Genomic DNA, 22,256 nt, shown 5'->3' with positions numbered 1-22,256 from the left:
CACACTTAGTTGCAGCAGTGTGGGTGTTTAAATGCTATTGGCTCATGAACAGCATCCCCCTATCCCAGTGCATTGCCTGTCTAATAGTGCCACATTCAATAAAACCAATAGAGAAAGAGATTCACAACGCAAAGCAGTGTCAATCTTCTGTGTAAAATATCGGTTTGTAAAACTCCGCTCTGAATCTGGACTGTAATTAACACTGTAAACATCCCGTTTGTATAAAAACAGGTGAGTGTAAATCTGCTTTGTTATTGTCGAGCTGTGTAAGAAGACAAGAAACATATATTTCCGGACCTTTAATTCAGTATGATGTGTTTAGTACTGCAGAGATCAATGACAATGTATGTATAGAAAAAAGGTGAGTGTGAATCTGGTACAGATGCAGCCATTCAAAATGAGCGGTAAAAACCCACGGTACAGTAACCTACCTGCAGGGCACCGGAGGGCACCGCGGTAAGTGATTGGTTGGCCAAAATGACTGACAGGGGCACTCGTGGTGCATTGGTTGGTAGTGAAAAGATTTAATCATTTAATGTCTTTACTGTGCACGTTTCAATCCGCTTAGTTTTGAATATTTATATGGAATTTTACCACTAAAGGGAAATTTTAGTAGCTGAGCATAAAAAGAAGAGGAGCATAATGCATCTGAAGGTCATAAACGATATTTATTTAGGAACATAAACATTACTGTATGTACATAAACTGTACTGTGTATGGCTGGTCTTGATAGTTTAAAGAAAAAATACACACCAGTCTTCCATTTCTCCCTTAACATTTTTAGCATGAAAGTTTTATGAAACAGTACCCAAACATGTGATTGCTGTATAGAATGAATTTTAATTTTTAAAAGTTATTTAACACGAAAATTAAGCTGTTTACATCTTCCGCCTGAGAACAGTCACCCGTTGCTACCCAACGCAGAAACATAGCCACTAACTAGCAAAGAGAGGACATTAGCTAGCCAATATGATAAAGAAATAAATGATTATTTTGTTTGTTTCTTTTGCACATTTATTTGAACATTTCCATCGATTGTACAAGCACTTGGAAACTGTCCAATCCCTAGTTCATCAAGCATTTACCGGTCTGGCGCCGGTCTGTGTCTTTTAGGATATAATGCCAGAGAACTCTTGTTTTTATGTCCACTATAACTACGCTGGGCAAACGTTCCGAGGTCAAATTCTTCCAGCACGGGGGTACCTTTAAAGCGGAGACGACGGCATCGAAATTTTTTGGCGCGCCTTCTCTTTAAAGCCCTGGCCAAATATGAAGACGTACGTACAGTTATTATTCAAACGGAATTAAAAACTACACATCCCAGTTACCATGGTGGTGCTTGTGATCATTGCGTTTAACAAACGAAACAGGGCGAAAAATCAGTCACATGACTTTGGGGCAGAGTTTCGAAAGCTTAACCTATCAGCAACAAAGCGAAATTTACACGATAGGCTACCTCAAACTGTCAGTTACACAACTGTGTATGTCGCTTAAGCCACTCCTATTTGGCATTTTAGTTATGGAGGCAAGAAGACGCCCCCCCCCGGGTGTCTGATTTGCCGCCATCTTTAACTGTCCCGTGTCTGAATGGTAGTAGCTACGCGTACGAAATAAAGTTAATCCCAACGACAAAACATATATTTTTGTGGTAAGAGGGCGCAAAACATCAGTATTTACTGCTATTAATTACTGTACGATTTATAGTTGAAATCTGAGCCTAGATATAAAGTTAGATATAAAGTTAAAATCTCGACAAAGCAATGTAGGAAATACAGAGTAAATAAATCCTTTCTGACATCTAAAATCAGTTTCGATCAAGGTCTCTAAAACGAACAAGAAAAAGAGGATTTTCGGAGGGCAATTACACTGTGTTTATATAGAATAACTGATTTATGAGCAATCTAATTTCTTGTTCGTTTAAAACAGTGAAATGTCAGCTGCAAAAGATCGCACCAGAAACAGCACTCTCTCTGCCTGTCATAGACGTTCAGGAAAGGCTGAATGAAGTCATGTCAAGTACTATAATTCGGTGATCAATAATAACAGTTGTAGGACAGGATATAAGGAGGATAAGGATTTTGAAGTTGACTCGAAATCTGATAGGTAACCAGTGCAAGGACTTGAAAACAGGTGTAATGCATCCCTGATAGGATTCTTGCTGTCATATTCTGAACATATTGAAGATTGCTCAGTGTGGATTTAATTTCCCCAGTGAACAGGATGTGCATTTATTAATTCTAGAAAAAAAGCCTTTCTTGATTTCTCTAGTTCTTAGTTTCTCTAGTTCCCTTTAAAATAAACTATTATTCCACAATGCAGAGTATTACATGGCCAGTATTTACACATGATATTTGTGATTTAAAGAAATGAACACAAGCAGCTTTTGGAGATTTAAGTGTTGGCTGAGTTATTGCAAGATAAAAGACTAGAGATGTTGGCAAGAAGAAGATAATTTGGGGAAAGCTGAGGAATACACTTATAACAAGAACACTTCCTAATGGGAATAGGCATACTTTTGATGAAGATGATGAAGTTAACAGACTTTATGTTTACATAGATACTGAAATAAGGATTGTATTTTAGATTATGTGTAGTTGCTGGCATTGAACTGTGTGTTGGATGCAAATGAATTGAAGGAATGGGCAAACATAGCTGATGCGGATCCACAGAGCCAGCATATTAAGATGTTTATAATTAGAGGCAATTTGTTTAAATAACTAGGTATGGATACTGATGTGCAAGGGAGGTGGAAAGGCTGTTTCCTTAAGCCAGCACTATAAAATATTTTATTCTCAGTGAGATGCTGCCATTTCATAGTGGGTTTCTAACACTGTGTATAGTTCCATCCACACAGTGCCTTTACTTCCATCCATTTCTAATCTCTTTATCCAGTACAGAGGATTTGGAGCCTATCCCAGTAAGCAACAGACACAAGGCAGAAAACATCCTGGACATAGCGCCAGTCCATCACAGGACAGACAGACACAAACACACACACACCAGGGCCAGTTTTCCCATAAACCAATTAACTTACCAGTAGGTTTTGGAGTGCGAGAGGGAGTCATATCACACATATGGAGAAAAACCATGTAACCCAGAGAGAACATGTAAACCCCACACACACAGGATGGCAGGAATTGAACCTAGGACCCCAGTGCTACAAGATAGCAATGCTAACCACTTCGCCACCATTATAAACGGATGGATATCTTAGTTATCTTTCTAGTTCACAGGTTTGCATGCATAATTTAATTTTGAAAGCCACTGAGACATCAGGTACTACTGTTGTATTTATGAAAAAGAAACAAAACAAAAAACATACTAACAACTGTGCCATCCTACTCCTTAGTTAATACATTTTATTATTCATAAACAGTTAACATTGTTAGCAAAATATTTTGACTTATATTTAACCCTATTTTTTCTTTAGTTTTGTATTTAACTTATTATATGATAGTCAGACTTAATGTATATTTGAACAATGAAAATATATTTTTACAAGATGCGGGGGAAAGTGCAACAGCTTATTACAGTGCTAAATTTAATATTATTGATTGCTAATAGTTTATGCTAACACCTAACAAATGTGTGATTGCGAAATGCTGTGGTGTTACTTTTACAAAGACGGTCATTGAAAAAAAGAATGTTGATCAGGGCAATACTTTGAGTTTACACTTACAGCTTGTCCAAGGTCATTCATTATTAATACTATTAGTAATATCTTCGTTAAAGACTTTGATGGCCACAGCTCAAACATGAGAGGTTGAGCTTTATTAGCTCCACCTTGCCGAAATTCCGGATACTATTATTTTGCTTGTCATATTATAGGAGAATTTACGGTAACTAGTGGTATTTACCGGTAACTTGCGGTAGACTGCGTACAGCGTACTGGAAAATAATGCGGTATCGCCCACGCATTTTGAATGGCTGCATCTGTATGTCCCCCAGCTCTGAGCCCATTGGGCCTGCTGGTGTGACCAGAGCTGCAGCGTCGCCATGCTGGTGGGGGTCAGTTCGGCTTTTCTGTTGGAATGAACAGGGGGGTTACATGATGGTGCTGTCTGTGGTCTGGCTGTCCTGCTGGTCTGGATGAGGGGTGCGTAGTGTGGTGCAGGTTCTTGTCCCATCCTGCTCTTGGTCCAGGTTGGAGGGTTGCACCGATTCTGAGTCTTGTTAGCTGGTATGGATGGGTTTGGGGGTGTTGATACCAGAGTGGTCCGGGGGGGGTGCAGGTGTCTCGGGGGCATTCTTGTTTTTCTGTGAGTTCAGGTTGATTCTGTTGGTTTTGCCACGAATCTCCCTCACGCAGGCAAGCGCTCCCGCATTCCTACGAGCTCTCCCCGTACCAAACGTGCACGTGTCAATCAGTCCTCTGCTTAAACCCTCATCTGCCCCCCGGTCATTGCTCACGATTGAGATTCTCTCCCGGAGCTTACCTACTAACTACGCCTTTGCCTTACTATGACTTCTCCCCTGGACCTCGACCCCGCTTTTCCGACTACCGCTTTAGCCACTCGATTTTGTACCTTCGCCTGTTTTACACTTTCTCGGATCCTGACCCCAGCCTGTCTCTTCGTTTACGCCTCTGCCTACCGACGCAACTTCTACGCCTTCCCGGACTCCGACCCCTGCCAGTCCCTCGACTATGCCTTCACCTGTCGATTCTGTGCCTATGCCTGTACTACGCCTTCCTGGACTCAGGCCCCTGCCTGTTTACTCCGACTACGCCTGCGTCTCGCGCCAACCCTACCAAGGGCACCGCATTGGATCCCTATCCTCAGCAGTCAGCCCCTGCGTGACAGGTTCTGAGTGTCTTGGTTACATCCGTTTGTGTGTATAGATAAAAATAACTATTGAAGAGCACCCCCACACCCCCCATCCGTCTCGGTGGAAGTTGCCATGTTAAAAAAATCCTAAAAAGATAATTAAAGTTGCACACAACAAAGCATGACTGTGAAAGGTCAGGAGGCCTGCCTAGTGAGCTACAACACTTGATTACAGTCAAAAAAAACATTAAAAAATAAAGAAATGTTCCACAACTCAAAGCGAGGTTGTATAAGGTTAGGGGAAATATCTGGTGTAAAACACCTGGTTGCAGCACTGTGGCTGTTGTGCTTGAAGAGCTATTGACTCATGAATAGCACCCCCCAATCCCCATGTACCGCCTGTCTATGGTGCCATATTGAAAAACTAAAATTCTTATTAAAAAAATAAATAAAGGGGCCACAACCACAGAAAGGTTGTATAAGGTTAGGGGACCTGTGTGGTGTGTAAAACACTTGGTTTCAGCAGTGTGGTTGTTGTATTTGAAATGCTATTGAGCCATGAAGACTACCCACCTATCGCACTGTGTTACCTGTAGTGTTATCTTCAGAAAATCATAAAAAAATAAAGAAAGGGGCCACAGCCACAGCAAGGTTGTATGAGGTTCGGGGGCCTGTCTGGTGTGTAAAACACTTGGTTTCAGCAGTGTGGCTGCTGTATTTGAAATGCTATTGAGCCATGAAGTCGACCCACCTATGGCACTATATTATTACCTGTAGTGTTATCTTCAGAAAATCATTACAAAATAAAGAAAGGGGCCACAGCCACAGCAAGGTTGTACAAGGTTCGGGGGCTGTCTGGTGTGTAAAACACTTGGTTTCAGCAGTGTGGGTGCTGTATTTGAAATGCTATTGAGCCATGAAGATGACCCTCCTATGGCACTATATTACCTGTAGTGTTATCTTCAGAAAATCATTACAAAATACAGAAAGGGGCCACAGCCACAGCAAGGTTATATAAAATTAGGGGGCCTGTCTGGTGTGTAAAACACTTGGTTTCAGCAGTGTGGGTGCTGTATTTGAAATGCTATTGAGTCATGAAGATGACCCACCTATCCCAGTGTATTACCTGTAGTGTTATCTTCAAAAAATCATAAAAAATTAAAGAAAGGGGCCACAGCCACAGCAAGGTTGTACGAGGTTCGGGGGCCTGTCTGGTGTGTAAAACACTTGGTTTCAGCAGTGTGGGTGCTGTATTTGAAATGCTATTTAGCCATGAAGATGACCCACCTATGGCACTATATTACCTGTAGTGTTATCTTCAGAAAATCATTACAAAATAAAGAAAGGGGCCACAGCCACAGCAAGTTTATATAAAGTTAGGGGGCCTGTCTGGTGTGTAAAACACTTGGTTTCAGCAGTGTGGGTGCTGTATTTGAAATGCTATTGAGCCATGAAGAAGACCCACCTACCCCAGTGTGTTACCTGTAGTGTTATCTTCAGAAAATCATAAAAAAAGAAAGGTTCCATAACCCAAAACAAAGCTGGGAATAGTCAGATGACCTGCTTAGTGTGCAAAACACTTACCTGCAGCATTGTGGGTGCTGTGGTTTAAATGCTATTGGTTTGTGAACAGAATACCCCTATCCCAGTGCATTGTGCCACATTAAATAAAAGCAAGAGAAAAAGAGATTCAGAACGCAAAGCTGTGTCAGTGTTCTGTGTAAAAAGTCGGTATGAACATCATGGGAGCTGTTTTTAATAAGCTGCTGAGTAAAGAATATTTTAATCTTCCTGCTGTCAGTAGTATTGCGAATATAGTTGACCCTTACCTGAATGAAAACAGGACGTAAAGGAAGGGTTTCAGAAATCAAACAAAGCTTTATTCCCGTTCTTACAGTCTGGGTAATGGGAGACCGCGCTGTTTTGCTTCCTATAGTCATATACGGGTTTTTCGCATGAAGCCGTATTGAACAGTATTTCTCGCTTTGTGAACGTAGTGTTATCTTCAGAAAATCATTACAAAATAAAGAAAGGGGCCACAGCCACAGCAAGGTTGTACAAGGTTCGAGGGGCTGTCTGGTGTGTAAAACACTTGGTTTCAGCAGTGTGGGTGCTGTATTTGAAATGCTATTGAGCCATGAAGATGACCCTCCTATGGCACTATATTACCTGTAGTGTTATCTTCAGAAAATCATTACAAAATACAGAAAGGGGCCACAGCCACAGCAAGGTTATATAAAATTAGGGGGCCTGTCTGGTGTGTAAAACACTTGGTTTCAGCAGTGTGGGTGCTGTATTTGAAATGCTATTGAGTCATGAAGATGACCCACCTATCCCAGTGTATTACCTGTAGTGTTATCTTCAAAAAATCATAAAAAATTAAAGAAAGGGGCCACAGCCACAGCAAGGTTGTACGAGGTTCGGGGGCCTGTCTGGTGTGTAAAACACTTGGTTTCAGCAGTGTGGGTGCTGTATTTGAAATGCTATTTAGCCATGAAGATGACCCACCTATGGCACTATATTACCTGTAGTGTTATCTTCAGAAAATCATTACAAAATAAAGAAAGGGGCCACAGCCACAGCAAGTTTATATAAAGTTAGGGGGCCTGTCTGGTGTGTAAAACACTTGGTTTCAGCAGTGTGGGTGCTGTATTTGAAATGCTATTGAGCCATGAAGAAGACCCACCTACCCCAGTGTGTTACCTGTAGTGTTATCTTCAGAAAATCATAAAAAAAGAAAGGTTCCATAACCCAAAACAAAGCTGGGAATAGTCAGATGACCTGCTTAGTGTGCAAAACACTTACCTGCAGCATTGTGGGTGCTGTGGTTTAAATGCTATTGGTTTGTGAACAGAATACCCCTATCCCAGTGCATTGTGCCACATTAAATAAAAGCAAGAGAAAAAGAGATTCAGAACGCAAAGCTGTGTCAGTGTTCTGTGTAAAAAGTCGGTATGAACATCATGGGAGCTGTTTTTAATAAGCTGCTGAGTAAAGAATATTTTAATCTTCCTGCTGTCAGTAGTATTGTGAATATAGTTGACCCTTACCTGAATGAAAACAGGACGTAAAGGAAGGGTTTCAGAAATCAAACAAAGCTTTATTCCCGTTCTTACAGTCTGGGTAATTGGAGACCGCGCTGTTTTGCTTCCTATGGTCATATACGAGTTTTTCGCATGAAGCCGTATTGAACAGTATTTCTCGCTTTGTGAACGTGTGCACACAGCGGTCCCCCGGGTTCCAGTTCGTGCGTAATTACGCATCGATGAAAAAACGGAGGTTTAAAAAAAGATAATTAGCTCACCGATAGTTTGATGTAAAGGCTGTGGAAATATCCACAAATCGTGGTCTTTAAAATGCTTTTGGTTTGAAGGCGTTCTGTGCTTCCATTGCGGAGATATGGACAAAAGAATATTCGTGCTTGGTCAAAAAAAATGTCATAAAAACGAAAAAGTAAAGGCTGAGAAATCATCCACAATGTATTTTATACACAAAGCAAGTGTTTTTGTAACTCTAAGAGATTTCGTGAAACCGCTACAGGCGTGCCAAAATCGTTTTCGAACTTCAAGCTAACTTTACCCCGGTGTTGGTCGTTTGTGTTTTCCGTTCAGACGCGAAATGCTGGAATGATCTCTCGGCTCCTCGGTTGTCATTTCTGCTCCGTAAAGGAATCACAGCACGCGTCGGCTTCCAGCACGGTGTGTCGGGGACACGATGCCGGGGGTCGGAGAGAGCGATGTCTTCCTCGTTAGTATAGGACCTGTCACCTGTCCCCACCTGTCACGCGGGAGACTGGGTACATCAGGACGCGCATTGAAGTGAAAGCAGGATGCGCTGCGACATGCACTGTGCAGATCTCCCCACACTAAGAGGTGAGTGGGTCTGTTCGATCACAGCGCTAGGCGAATCCCCAATCCCCTTTTGTGCGTGGCGACAAAAGAAGCCTGTTTCCGCCCGGTTTCAAACCAGGGACTTTTCGCGTGTGAGGCAAATGTGATAACCACTACACTACGGAAACAGTAGCGGCCTAGTGCTGAGCTTCGCCAATGCGATTCAACTGCTTCCAGTGCCTTTATTGGAGTGCGCTGATGGACCGTGCTCTCTCTCTCCAGAGACCAGCACGCCTATCATGGACGGAGCAGGAAAGGCGGCGCCACATTCTAAAGCCCTCTCTACGCAATCGACGAAATCGGGCTACTGAAGTGGAGAAAATCGCCTCTCCAGAAAGTGCAAATATCATCTTGGAGACTATAAATCCTATTGCCGAAGGTCAGCCCTGTCTACCAGAGTAACCCTCCCACAGCGATGATCAGCTCGTCTCACACGCGAGAAGTTTCGGTTGGAAACAAGCGCCCCCTCTTCTCGCACGTTTTGCACGTTCGAGTAGTTTTAATGCGGCTCCTTCGTACACGGTGCTGATCTTTTGGAAAGCAGGAGGCAAAACTGACACGTAAAAACCAGGAATCTTAACTGCTAGAGCGAATGGGAGGGCGCCACCCCGCTGTTCTGGGCATCATGCAAGCAAACTACATAAATATGAGAAAACACGCAAGAGAGTTGTCACTCAGAATGTCGAAGGGTCGATGTATACTGGGGCTCAGTTGAAATGCAACGTCAGGACTTTTCCGAATTATGTCACACGAAGAGAGCACAGCCTTTTCCGCCCTGCCACGTGTGTATTGGTAACTCGCCGTGATCGTATAGGGGTCAGTACTTTGCGTTGTGGCCGTCCTGATGTACCCCGGTCTCCCGCGTGACAGGTGGGGATACTCGCCACTATACTAACGAGGAAGACATCGCTCTCTGCTTAGTGTGCAAAACACTTACTTGCAGCATTGTGGGTGCTGTGGTTTAAATGCTATTGGTTTGTGAACAGAATACCCCTATCCCAGTGCATTGTGCAACATTAAATAAACGCACGAGAAAAAGAGATTCAGAACGCAAAGCTGTGTCAGGTTCTGTGTAAAAAATCAGTTTGAACATCACGGGAGCTGTTTTTAATAAGCTGCTGAGTAAAGAATATTGTAGCATTTACAGGTTCTTTTCAGAACAAAGGACGAGTGGAGACGCGATTAACAAACAAGCATTAGCTTTATTCGTTAACAACCACACAAAACCAAACACAGGATCTACACGCACATGAGGAGACTGACGGAACACGTACACATCGTTAAGGTGGTAATTACCTAACAACACACTATACTTTTACAGGACATTATTTACACAGGTAGGGTCAGCCGCTGGTCATCGTGCTGACCCTCAGACTCTCCCCGGCTACCACTCCCAGCATGCCCAGCGGTACTACGAGCGCCTGGGGGCGCTTCCTCCTCACCACCAGGCGAGGGTGTTACAATATGGACTCCCAGGAGGCTCCCATACTTCGGATTCTTGCGTTCTTATCAGAACATACTGATGCGCAAACATATTCATTACCATATTTCAAAGCATTGGAATAATATATGTCGTACAGCAACACAAAAACAGGAAGACAAGTATCACAGCTACTATAATCGGTGTTAGTAACTTAAAGAAAAACATTCCCCCTGGCCCAAACAGTGATTCTAACCAGGAGAGAAATGGGTGAGGCTGTAGAATGAGGCATTAAAGCACATACATAACAAGATGCATTAAATTTCTTTAACTTTACAGTATGATTTATAAGTTTATACCACAAATTACTCATATCCCCCTCATTATCAGTTTCATTCAGCCAGTTTGTATACAAAGAGGCTTCGCATTTAGATTCTTCCTCTTTCTGGGTGGTGACAGGCTTCCACATAAAAAGGAAAAAGGCTGGGCACATCAGTCCCAAGCATGTGATCCCCATCTATCCCTGTGGAGACATCACTCCTGCGCGTTGCTCAGTTCGTTTGTGACCTTTTTACAGTGGGAAGCATGAATTCAGGGCACCCTTTCCGTGACTTTCACAGCAGTCGCAGTGGTCAGCAGCCGTGGTACGGCCCCCTCCACCTGAGTGAACACCACTTCTTTTTCCTGAAGTCTTTCACCAGAAGAAACTCTTAGAAAAATCTACACATTGTTGCACTGCCTCAGCTGTGCCATTTTGCAGAACAATTCTAGCTGAAGTTGTAAAATTTCTCATTGGCCCGTTCCTGCAAAACATCTTATTATGAACAAACAAATCATAATAATAATGTGCATCTAGGGGAATCACTCCCAAGGGTAACCCCCCCTTAAAACTATATTGTTCTACCCATCAGGTTCTGCCACTAGATAAGAGAACCTTTCCCATTAAATCATTTTTTGACCTTCATGATCCCTTCAGGGCGTACAATTAGCACAGAAGCAGCAGCTTTAGTCCACATGTTTTTCAAGCAGGATATTAACAGTATGATTATAACGAATAATACCAGACACACAAATATGTATTGAACCAGAGACCCTCTCCAGGTTCCTAGCACAGACTGTAGCCATGCACCAATGCCCCAATCATCTGGATTATAATTATGATATATATTTTTCTTCATCATAGATGTGCTTTGCTAAGTCACTAATTTGCTAATAATTGTCTAGAATACAAGTACTGTTTAGTCTTTGCTCACCTAAACAGCTGTCTATCACCCTAATAGAGAATGGCCTAAAACTGTGATTATAGCGAGGAGCATACAGTTATTTCCATTCTAATACATCTGAGTTACACTCAGACTAAAAGCAGGGCTATTTACCCATGCCAATAAACCTAAATAATCACCTCTATCAAAGGGGATTACTCCCATGAGCATCTTTTATAGCAATACAATCCCAACAGGAGCTCTGATTATTATTTGTGGCTGACTGATAAAGTATTGATTCCATATCCCCATTTATTAAAGTAAAACTCCTTACACTTAACAGGTACACTGTCACCCCCCCTCAGGAAGCTCAACAAACACAGAAACAGTGACAATATAATAATGTTCACTCAGTCTCTGGTGCAGTGGTTCGGTGTCAGCGCAATGCGTAGATCCAGCGATCTCATCCTGTCACTCAGATGGCAGAGTCGGTAGTCAGTTGCACTTGATATGGTCCTTCCCAGCAGGGTTGCAACATCTGGCAGGGTATATCTTCCTCACCCACACCCACTCGCCAGTTATCAGGTCGTGTCTTCCCTCTACTGGAGGTCTCCAAGTGTCCAGCACCTGTTCACCAGCCCCGTGCACCACTTCAATTAACAACCTACAATACTACAATAGAGAATTAGCAAATTCAACAATCCATTAGCCAAATTCATCCCTCTAGGAAGTTTCGTTGATTGGCCTGTGATGATATCAAACAGGCTCTATTACACAGTTCTGTTTGATCCAGCCCGCATCCCATGGTGTTCCTTCAGTCTGATGTCTAGTCAATCTTTTCTGTTCCTTCATTCCACTGTTCTAGCAGACTGAGGGTGATCTCAGTCCATCTCACCCCGAATAATCCAGCCACAGCCTGTCCCTTGATCATAATACATGCGGTAGGGCAGTGCCCACCAAGGGCTTATCTCCATCATCAAGTGTTTGGTAGACACAGAGGCAGTGACAGCAACCCACTGGGAAAACAGATTAGCAGCCAAGGTTGTAAACATTTACTACTGCATGAAAGGTTTCTCAGGAGCAGGCCTTTTGAGCTGTAGCACCTGCACCTGAACTGTAGTTGAGTTCCTTTGATAAGCATCACATTGAGATGCCACATAAGTGGCTACTGCTTCAAACACGGTCCCCACCCAGGTTTGGGTAACCAGCACACCATTTGACTCACACCCAGGTGTCCGACACAGTGCATTAGTCGAGCTACAAAGGGCATTAGGCTGTGAGGGCATGCAGAGCGTCCAGTGTGCTGGCAGCACCACACTCTTTTCTAACCATGTCCTTTTCTCTGCTTTAGAGGCCTCAGCCTGAATATCCTGTAGCTGTCCCCTTTTCACCAACAGAGGTCTCACAGGGGTCTCAGACTCCTGTTCTACCAGGACTGTGCACCTGACAGCTACATCTGCAAAGTTGTTCCCTCGAGTTACTGGAAACATTTCTTTATTATGTGATTTATACTTTACCACAGCTACTTCAGTCAGTAGCTGCAAAGCTTCTAACAGTTCAGAGACAAACCCAGCATTCTTGATTGGAGTCCCTTCCATGTTGGGGAAATCCCTATTCCTTCACTGCCATCCAAAATTGTGGCATACACCAAATGTATATATACAGTCTATATAAATTGCTACAATTTTCCATTTAGCATATTTACAAGTTTCAATTAAATATTTTCATTCGGTCTGCTAGTTCTACACCAGATTATTCACAGTTTATACAGCCAGGCAGGTAGCCTGCACAACACATAAACACGGCCCCCTGGCCACCGCATCAAGGGGTCCTGAATAATAATAAACCCACCAGACGATACCTATCTCCATGCTCCTGCACCAGCACAACGGCTCACAATCCATTTCTTTCACTTACAGACAGATCACATACAGATGATCAGTCTGAGGGAATACAGTCCAGGGCCAGTGTCTGCAAGAAAGCTTGTTTCAAAACATCAAAAACGGTTTCTGCTGCAGGGGTCAAGGCAATTTTGTCTTTAGACTGCACTACCCCCCTTAAACCAATACGTCACTGGACAAGCTCGTTCTGAGAAGGCATTCACCCTGGCTTTATCATGTAGTTGGTTTTATACTCCTTTTTTTCCTCTTTAGATCCAATACTTGGAGAAGCCCGGCCTTATGGATTCCCTAATTAGGTAAAACAATCACAATATCACATAACTCTATTGAGTTAGTTTACATAAATGCTATTTCATGCAGTAATTCCTTATAAAATGCTGCGGTCTGGGCCTAAAATAGGTCTGGGGTGTCCCCCACCCACATCAGTAGTTGAAACTGTACATCTTTTCCCAAGCAGACTGTGACAGCTTATATTTGCTTTAAACACAACCCTTGCACCCCTTCTCCTGTAGCCTCCTGTTACCCGTTAGAAAACTTTATATCACATCTTTATGCTGTTTTAGTCTAAAAACAGGACAGCTGTGCTCCTGTGTCCCCCAGTTACTGCACACTGTAAGATTATTTCACTTTTATTTAAATCCTGAGATAAATTTAGGAAGGCTACAGAGGGGTTTACTAGATTAAAACTGTTAGTTCACGCACGGCTCTCGTTTCAGCTTCTGACATGTTCTTTAATTGTGAAATCAAGCCTCTTTCTTACAATTTCTCCAAAAAACACCTTTTTTTTAGTAACTGTACACCAGCTTATTAGTAGTTTTGTCTTTGGGGTTTAATATCTCGGTATAACATTAAAGTCGCACAATAATTTCAACAAACTGGCGGCTCCCTTTTCTCCTCCTTGGGAGTCTTTTTACCCCATTTGCAGCGCTCGCACTTCTGCATGCATGCTTCACGAGTTATTAAATCAAATCTGTCTCCGCTGTCCGTAATATCAGGAAAGCATAGTTGTACATTCTTGGCAACATCAGGTTTTATCATCAGCAACATCAACCCACTCAAGTAAATTTGTTTTATTACTGTGGAAGTATCTTCATTCACTTCCTTCTCATCGGCTAACCCCGAGTATACTATCCATAAAGCTATAAACCTTTCTGTAAAATCTGAAACATCCTCACTTCCTTCTGCTGACATGTTGTCTAATCAGTTTTCGGTGGGTAATGCTCTTTCAAAAATCTCCACACTAATTCCCACCCTTCTCCCAGATTCTCTCTTAAGGCGTTCTATTTCTTCTTTTGCTGTTTCTTTTTCTGCATATACAACTTCGTTTCGTTCAGCCATTGCTTTTAGCTTTTCCATCAGAGATTTTTGCGTCTCATCTATGATATTCTGTTGAATTCTCAAATATTCCTCTAAATATTGTTTATTTTTATCCAAATGTTCATACACTTTTCTACATTCCTGTTAAGCCTATATTCCGTCTGACATATTTCTTTTAAGTTTCACTTTGGATTAATCAAACTTTTTTTTTTCTTCACACCAAACCATTTACATGTCTCCCACGCGCCCCGCGGAACCCCCCAGTCGAGACAAACTGACGAACTATCACAATTCGGGAACACGGACCAGGTTCCAAATCCTGGCTTTAAACACACAGTTGAATCGAGTTACCATTTTCGGCTCTTCTGCGAGTACAGTTCTAGTTACTACCTTCAGCCGTACTGCAGTCGTGTACCAGGATGCAACACCTGGATTGTTTCGCACGGGCAGGGCGAGACGCTATTCCTTCAGCAATCCCTTTTTTTCTACCCCACCTTCACAAAACAGGCATCTAAAAACACATACACCATAAACTCATTTTTCTGTTGTACTTGCTTCAGCACCACAGCAACATGGAGAGAACAAGGGACTTTTTAGAAAAGAGGAGTCCTTACCTCTTTTTAGAAGCGGCCGCCTAACTTTTCCTCTCCATGTCCGTGTGGTTTAATTTAGATGGATACTTCTTCATCATTTGGGTTACATATCCGCCAATCTACTTCCTCCTTTTTAGAGGACGTTGTAAACCTTTAGGAACAATATAATCTAGCAACAAGGTTATGTCACTGTAATTAGGCTTAAGACAATCAAGAACAAGGCTTGCCTTTCTTCGAAATTCTTTACGGTCATCAGGCAATTTAGGAAAAGACTTAACTAATGCAAATAATTCACTAGGAGACCAATGTCAATGTACATATGCTGGAGTTCCTTCTGGACCTGTAAAAGTGCACATTGGCATTTCACGAACAAGTGAAAAGGCTTTGGCTCCGGACCGCTTTCTAGTTTCGGTGGAGACTTTTTCTTTTTAGAAGACATGGCCATGACTTTAGCTGCAGCTTGCTGTTCTTTAGTTTCAAGACTAGTCTTTTTTGAAGCTTCCCATTATTTCTGTGATTCCTCTTTCCATTACATAAGTTTTCCAATTCACTTTCTTTCCGTTCTTCTCCTTCTCTTCTAAGTTTCCCCTTCTTCAGAAAACTTCTTTTTCCTAATTCAACTTTCCTCTGTCCATTCTGATTCACTTACAAAGATCCTTCATAGTTATGGGCCCCTAATTATCATATATAAATTATGTGCAAGTTCCCTTACACCTATTACCCTAGCTTTACAGTTCATGAACATAAAACATTTTTTTTACTCTAACCCAGGTTATAATTGTTTCTCTGAATTTGTCGTACATGTACTTTTGCTGGACTGCTCGGTCCCATTTTCATCTTTGAATTTTAATTTCCCATTTTTACCGATCGGTGCCTTACTTTGAACCTTATCACATCAACTACTCCGCAGAGCAAAAACCACACGTCTGTGTTAAGATAAGTTCTTTATATGAGTCCCAGACTCATCAAACCCGTGTGAGAACACCCCTGTGGCTTGCTTCTCAAACTATTAATTTTTAAGGATCACTTACTGGCGTCAGACAGCTGCCAATTCTCCAGACGCGTCTCTGGAAGGATAAACAATTTATCCTCTGAGGTTCGTCCAATTTTGCTAAAATTGTCAGGGTCCAGATGGAGTTTCAGCAGCCGTTCGCGTTCAGGTTTCTGATCCCGGACGAGCCCCCAAATTGTCATGGAACTATCAAGGAAGCCACAAGAGAGAGTTCTCACCTGAGTAAGGTCTTTATTTCAATATTGCAAGCCCTGCTGCCACTTCGCAAAGTGCAACCAGAGACTCAATATGTTACAAGAAGTACAGGGTTTTTAAAAGATGTTGCGCTGTAAAAAAGCTCAGCGCTTTGTCCTTTCTAAAAGTTCCCCTTTCCCTAAGAGAAAACAGATTACATCAAAAAGCGAGGGAAGAAGCACTAGATTTGTTATTCAAAGCTAATCAGTTACTTTCTGCTAATTCTAACGACCCAGAAAGCATATATTGTTTTGGTACATTATCTTCTAAAGTAACCTAAACAGTGTACTTTGTTGATGCACTGTTTTCTAAAATTCTGCACGTACTGTAGCACAGCATTTACATCCTTGAAATATATTATCTTAAAGCACCAATATATTTCTTGCAAAGCTCTCTACATTTTAAGAATCAATTGACTTATTAGATTTCCACTTCAAGACTTGTTCGGCTGGCGTTCTGGGAGTCGCGTTTTTCAGAATTGTATTGAAATCGTTTCCCACAGAGCTCAGATGTCAAAGCACAGCAGCAGCTCTCCACAGCGATCCTCTATAGCGCCCTTTCTCCCGCAGCTCCGTCCTCATTGGAAGGAAGCAAGAGTGAAAGGCTGAAGTGAAATTGAGCGGGGACGAAGGCAGTGAAGAGAGAGAACGTGGGAAGAAGAGAAAAACGCAGGGGAAAAAAAGCAGCGTCGTAAAAGAGGTGACGGAGCTGTCCTCTCTATAAGTGGGGTGCCAGCGAGCTTTGCTCTAGCTTACGGCCACACCCCCTTGAGCACGCCTGATCTTGTCTGATCTTGGAAGCTGAACAGGGATGGGCCTGGTTAGTACTTGGATGGGAGACAGCCTGGGAATACCAGGTGCTGTTAAGCGCAGGAGGCGCCCTATCCCCGCTCACTCCCCTGTTCACAAGTGCAGTGCGGCTTGTCCGTCTGTTTATTTGTCAGCTCTGGCGAGACACGGGTGCTTGTGTATTAGCGTGAGCTTTTTTTTTATTCTGATCATGAACAGTTTTACAAGTCCGCAAAGGATCGAGGAAAGGTTTATCGCCAGCTGAAAAGAGACACAGCGCTTCGGCTGTGGAGACTTGCTCGGCTGGCGTTCGGGGAGTCGCGTTTTTCAGAATTGTATTGAGATCGTTTTCCACAGAGCTCAGATGTCAAAGCACAGCAGCAGCTCTCCACAGCGATCCTCTATAGCGCCCTTTCTCCCGCAGCTCCGTCCTCATTGGAAGGAAGCAAGAGTGAAAGGCTGAAGTGAAATAGAGCGGGGACGAAGGCAGTGAAGAGAGAGAACGTGGGAAGAAGAGAAAAACGCAAGGGAAAAAAAGCAATGTCGTAAAAGAGGTGACGGAGCTGTCCTCTCTAAGAAGGGTGCCAGCGAGCCTTGCTCTCGCTTACGGCCACACCCCCTTGAGCACGCCTGATCTCGTCTGTTCTCGGAAGCTAAACAGGGATTTGCCTGGTTAGTACTTGGATGGGAGACTGCCTCGGAATACCAGGTGCTGTAAGCTTTTAATCGGGGTAAAGTTAGCTTGAAGTTTGAAAACGATTTTGCCACGCCTGTAGCGTTTACACGAAACCTCTTAGAATCGCGAGAATACTTGCTTTGTGCATAAAATACATTGTGAATGCTTTCTCAGCCTTTACTTTTTCGTTTATATTACATTTTTTGGACCAAGCACGAATATTCTTTTGTCCATATCTTCGCAACGGAAGCACAGAACGCCTTCAAACCAAATGCATTTTAAAGACCACGACGTGGATATTTCCACAGCCTCTACATCAAAGTATCAGTGAGCTAATTATCTTTTTTTAAACCTCCGGTTTTTCATCGATGCGTAATTACGTACTAACTGGAACCCGGGGGACCGCTGTATACACAAGTTCACAACGCGAGAAATACTGTTCAATACGGCTTCATGTGAAAAACCCGTATATGACCATAGGCAACAGAATAGCGCAGTCTCCAATTACTCAGACTGTAAGCACGGGAATAAAGCTTTGTCTGAATTCTGAAACCCTTCCTTTACGTCCTGTTTTCATTCAGGTAAGAGTCAACTATATGCACAATACTACTGACAGCAGGAAGATTAAAATATTCTTTACTCAGCAGTTTATTAAAAACAGCTCCCATGATGTTCAAACAGATTTTTTACACAGAACACTGACACAGCTTTGCGTTCTGAATCTCTTTTTCTCGTGTGCTTATTTAATGTGGCACAATGTACTGGGATAGGGGTATTCTGTTCACAAACCAATATCATTTAAACCACAGCACCCACAATGCTGCAAGTAAGTGTTTTGCACACTAAGCAGAGAGCGATGTCTTCCTCGTTAGTATAGTGGCAAGTATCCCCACCTGTCACGCGGGAGACCAGGGTACATCAGGACATGCATTGAAGTGAAAGCAGGATGCGCTGCGACATCCACTGTGCAGATCCCGCCACACTAAGAGGTGAGTGGGTCTGTTCGATCACAGCGCTAGGCGAATCCCCAAACAGTGTGCGTGGCAACAAACGAAATGGGCCTGTTTCCTCCCGGTTTCGATCCGGAGAAATCGGGCCCAGTAGTGGCGGGATCTGTACAGTGCATGTCGCCGCGCTTCAATGTGCTTCCTGATGTCCTACCCCGAGAACAGAAAAGACAGCATCCACAGCAACAACAGCTCAGGTCTCTGCACAGGAGCTAAGCTGCCCTCATCTCCTCTGCTCTGCGGCTCCTGCGGAGTGGAGTCCTGCCTGGAGCCATGTTTGCAGGCGGCGGCTCCCCGCGCCCTGTCTGTGCCTCGTGTCCAAGAGCTCCTTGGAGGAAGAGAGAGCCCTCCCACTCGGGGGCTTTTCCACGGTCTGTGTGAGGAGGGGCGGGTGTGTCCAGTAGCTTATCGAGCGGAAGCCTGGGGCGGCGGAGAGCTGTGATCGTGCAGACCTTGAGGTGTCACCTCTTTGTCTGCTTTCCCGCCCCCCCTCCGCCCAAGCTCTGCTCCAAAGTAGCCCGGCAACCCCTCACACCTGCACGTGTCACAACCTAAGGTGCGGTCATGAGACACCCATGGGGTGTCGTTCTGTTCTTGCTAATTGTTTCCTGCCCGTCGCAGGCAGGAGTCCATGTGAGGAAGATGCGCTGGACAGAGCTCAGAGGGCGCAGCTGGGTGGCTTTCCTTCTGAGTGACGTTCCTGCAACACTCTCCCGCTACTCTTGGTGCGCTCATGCCACAACACAGGAAGGCTGGAGCAGGTGGCTGTGGGCTTTGCGCACTGCCGAAATAGCTCAGTTGGGAGAGCGTTAGAGTGAAGATCTAAAGGTCCCTGGTTCGATCCCGGGTTTCGGCATTTTGTTTCATCGCGCCCTTTGTTCCTCTCTCCAGCGCCACCTGCCTAAAGTGACGCGTCCCTTTCTCAGCCCGAAACGCAAGCGAGACACCAGCAGCAGTCCCTACAGGTTTCCGTAGTGTAGCGGCTATCACGTTCGCCTAACACGCGAAAGGTCCCCGGTTCGAGACCGGGCGGAAACAGCCTCGTTTTGCACGCTCCTGTACTTCACAGAGGTCTTGAGCGACCGGTCATTTGTTCCCAATGTATTTCCGGTGCCTTCGTGCACTCTTGTACCAAACGCACGTTCCTTCTGTACGCGGAGCCGATCATTTGCAATTGGGCTGTGCCGACAGACCAGGTCGAGCTCTGTCGGCTCAAAAGCAGCGCAGGACCTGCAAGAACAACAGAAAGATTAGCATCCAGCGGGGGCCTCTTAGTGAGCCCAAGAGCTCATCAAGAATCGGCTCCAGCAACAGGGCTGGGCGCATTGTTCCATTCTCCGCCCACTCTCGGTGTAAACAAGTCCCTCCTGGTCTCTGCTTGAAATGCACTTTCCTGCGTTTGCTTTGGTGTAACTGGCTTCCCCTGCATGGGCGAATGTGAAGAAGATCCTTAGTAAGTCATTGAAGAAAACCGAGAAGAGGTCGGAGTGGCCTCTGTCGTTCATCAACGATCCAGTCAGGCAGTACTCCTCTGTAAAGCGCCGTTCGTTCACATCGATTGGCTTTTTTTTGCCTTCATTCGTGCGAGTAGTAAAAGCAGACGCCCCTATTCTGCCGTGACCCGGATTCAAACCGGGGTTGTTGCGGCCACAACGCAAAGTACTGACCACTATACGATCACAGCGAGTTACCGAGACACACGCGGCAGGGCGGAAAGGGCTGTGCTCTCTTCGTGTGACATAATTCGGAAAAGTCCTGACGTTGCATTTCAACTGAGCCCCAGTATACATCGACCCTTCGACACTCTGAGTGACAACTCTCTTGCGTGTTTTCTCATATTTATGTAGTTTGCTTGCATGATGCCGGGAACAGCATGGTTGTTCGCTGCCATATAGTCTAGCGGTTAGGGTTCCTGGTTTTCACCCAGGCGGTTCGACTCGGTTTTGCCTCCTGCTTTCCAAAAGATCAGCACCGTGTACGAAAGAGCCGCATTAAAACTACTCGAACGTGCAAAACGTGCGAGAAGAGGGGGCGCTTGTTTCCAACCGAAACTTCTCGCGTGTGAGACGAGCTGATCATCGCTGTGGGAGGGTTACTCTGGTAGACAGGGCTGACCTTCGGCAATAGGATTTATAGTCTCCAAGATGATATTTGCACTTTCTGGAGAGGCGATTTTCTCCACTTCAGTAGCCCGATTTCGTCGATTGCGTGGAGAGGGCTGTAGAATGTGGCGCCGCCTTTCCTGCTCCGTCCATGACAGGCGTGCTGGTCTCTGGAGAGAGAGCACGGTCCATCAGCGCACTCCAATAAAGGCACTGGAAGCAGCTGAATCGCATTGGCGAAGCTCAGGGCTGGGCCGCTGGGCACGTCTTACCACCGTTTCCGTAGTGTAGTGGTTATCACGTTCGCCTCACACGCGAAAGGTCCCCGGTTCGAAACCGGGCGGAAACAGACATCTTTTGTCGCCAGGCACAAAAGGGGATTGGGGATTCGCCTAGCGCTGTGATCGAACAGACCCACTGGACCCACCTCTTAGTGTGGCAGGATCTGCACAGTGCATGTCACAGCGCATCCTGCTTTCACTTCAAGGCGCGTCCTGATGCACCCCAGTCTCCCGCGTGACAGGTGGGGACAGGTGACAGGTCCTATACTAACGAGGAAGACATCGCTCTCTCCGACCCCCGGCATCGTGTCCCGACCCACCGTGCTGGAAGCCGACGCGTGCTGTGATTCCTTTACGGAGCAGAAATGACAACCGAGGAGCCGAGAGATCATTTCAGCATTTCGCGTCTGAACGGAAAACACAAACGACCAACTCGGAATGACTTGCCTTTGACGCTTCTCAAAGCGTTCTTTGTGCATCGAACAGACCCACTCACCTCTTAGTGTGGCGGGATCTGCACAGTGCATGTCGCAGCGCTTCCTGCTTTCACTTCAATGTGCTTCCTGATGTCGAGTCGACTGCCGTGCGGAGGCTCTGAAAGCGAGAGCAATGAAAAGGTGCACGACGCTGTGAAAGAAAACAGAGAAGTGAAAGGCAGTCATTTCTCTAAGGAGGTGAAAGAAAAGCTACTCCCCGTCGGGGAATCGAACCCCGGTCTCCCACGTGACAGGCGGGGATACTTGCCACTATACTAACGAGGAAGACATCGCTCTCTCCGACCCCCGGCATCGTGTCCCGACCCAGCATGCTGGAAGCCGACGCGTGCTGTGATCCCTTTACGGAGCAGAAATGACAACCGAGGAGCCGAGAGATCATGTCAGCATTTCGCGTCTGAACGGAAAACACAAACGACCAACTCGGAATGACTTGCCTTTGACGCTTTTCAAAGTGTTCTTTGTGCACGACGACTGCGCCGCCTAGCAGATACAAAGGGGTTGTACAACTTTGAACTAGCAAATGGAAGAGGGCTAAGCCCCCTCTCTTAGCCCAGGTTCGATCTGTCTCCC

General features: G+C 44.7%; 3 non-coding genes and 1 pseudogene across 3 annotated transcripts; all 4 read left to right on the top strand.

The window, feature by feature from the left end:
• Positions 1-17,725: 17,725 nt before the first annotated feature.
• Positions 17,726-17,844, top strand: LOC148664652 (5S ribosomal RNA; annotated as a pseudogene).
• A 1,745-nt stretch (positions 17,845-19,589) lies between these two features.
• Positions 19,590-19,662, top strand: trnaf-gaa (transfer RNA phenylalanine (anticodon GAA)). Its single transcript has one exon. It is a non-coding gene; the product is annotated as a tRNA-Phe (tRNA).
• Positions 19,663-19,771: 109 nt separating this feature from the next.
• Positions 19,772-19,844, top strand: trnav-aac (transfer RNA valine (anticodon AAC)). The gene has a single exon. It is a non-coding gene; the product is annotated as a tRNA-Val (tRNA).
• A 1,340-nt stretch (positions 19,845-21,184) lies between these two features.
• trnav-cac (transfer RNA valine (anticodon CAC)) lies at positions 21,185-21,257 on the top strand. Its single transcript has one exon. It is a non-coding gene; the product is annotated as a tRNA-Val (tRNA).
• The last annotated feature ends 999 nt before the right edge of the window (positions 21,258-22,256 follow it).

This window comes from Lepisosteus platostomus, chromosome 5 (genome assembly GCF_059453375.1).
Source record: "Lepisosteus platostomus isolate fLepPlt1 chromosome 5, fLepPlt1.hap1, whole genome shotgun sequence".
Lineage (NCBI taxonomy): Eukaryota > Metazoa > Chordata > Actinopteri > Semionotiformes > Lepisosteidae > Lepisosteus > Lepisosteus platostomus.
The sequence above is the reverse complement of the archived record's forward strand: the minus strand, read 5'-3'. Positions and strand labels throughout refer to the sequence as shown.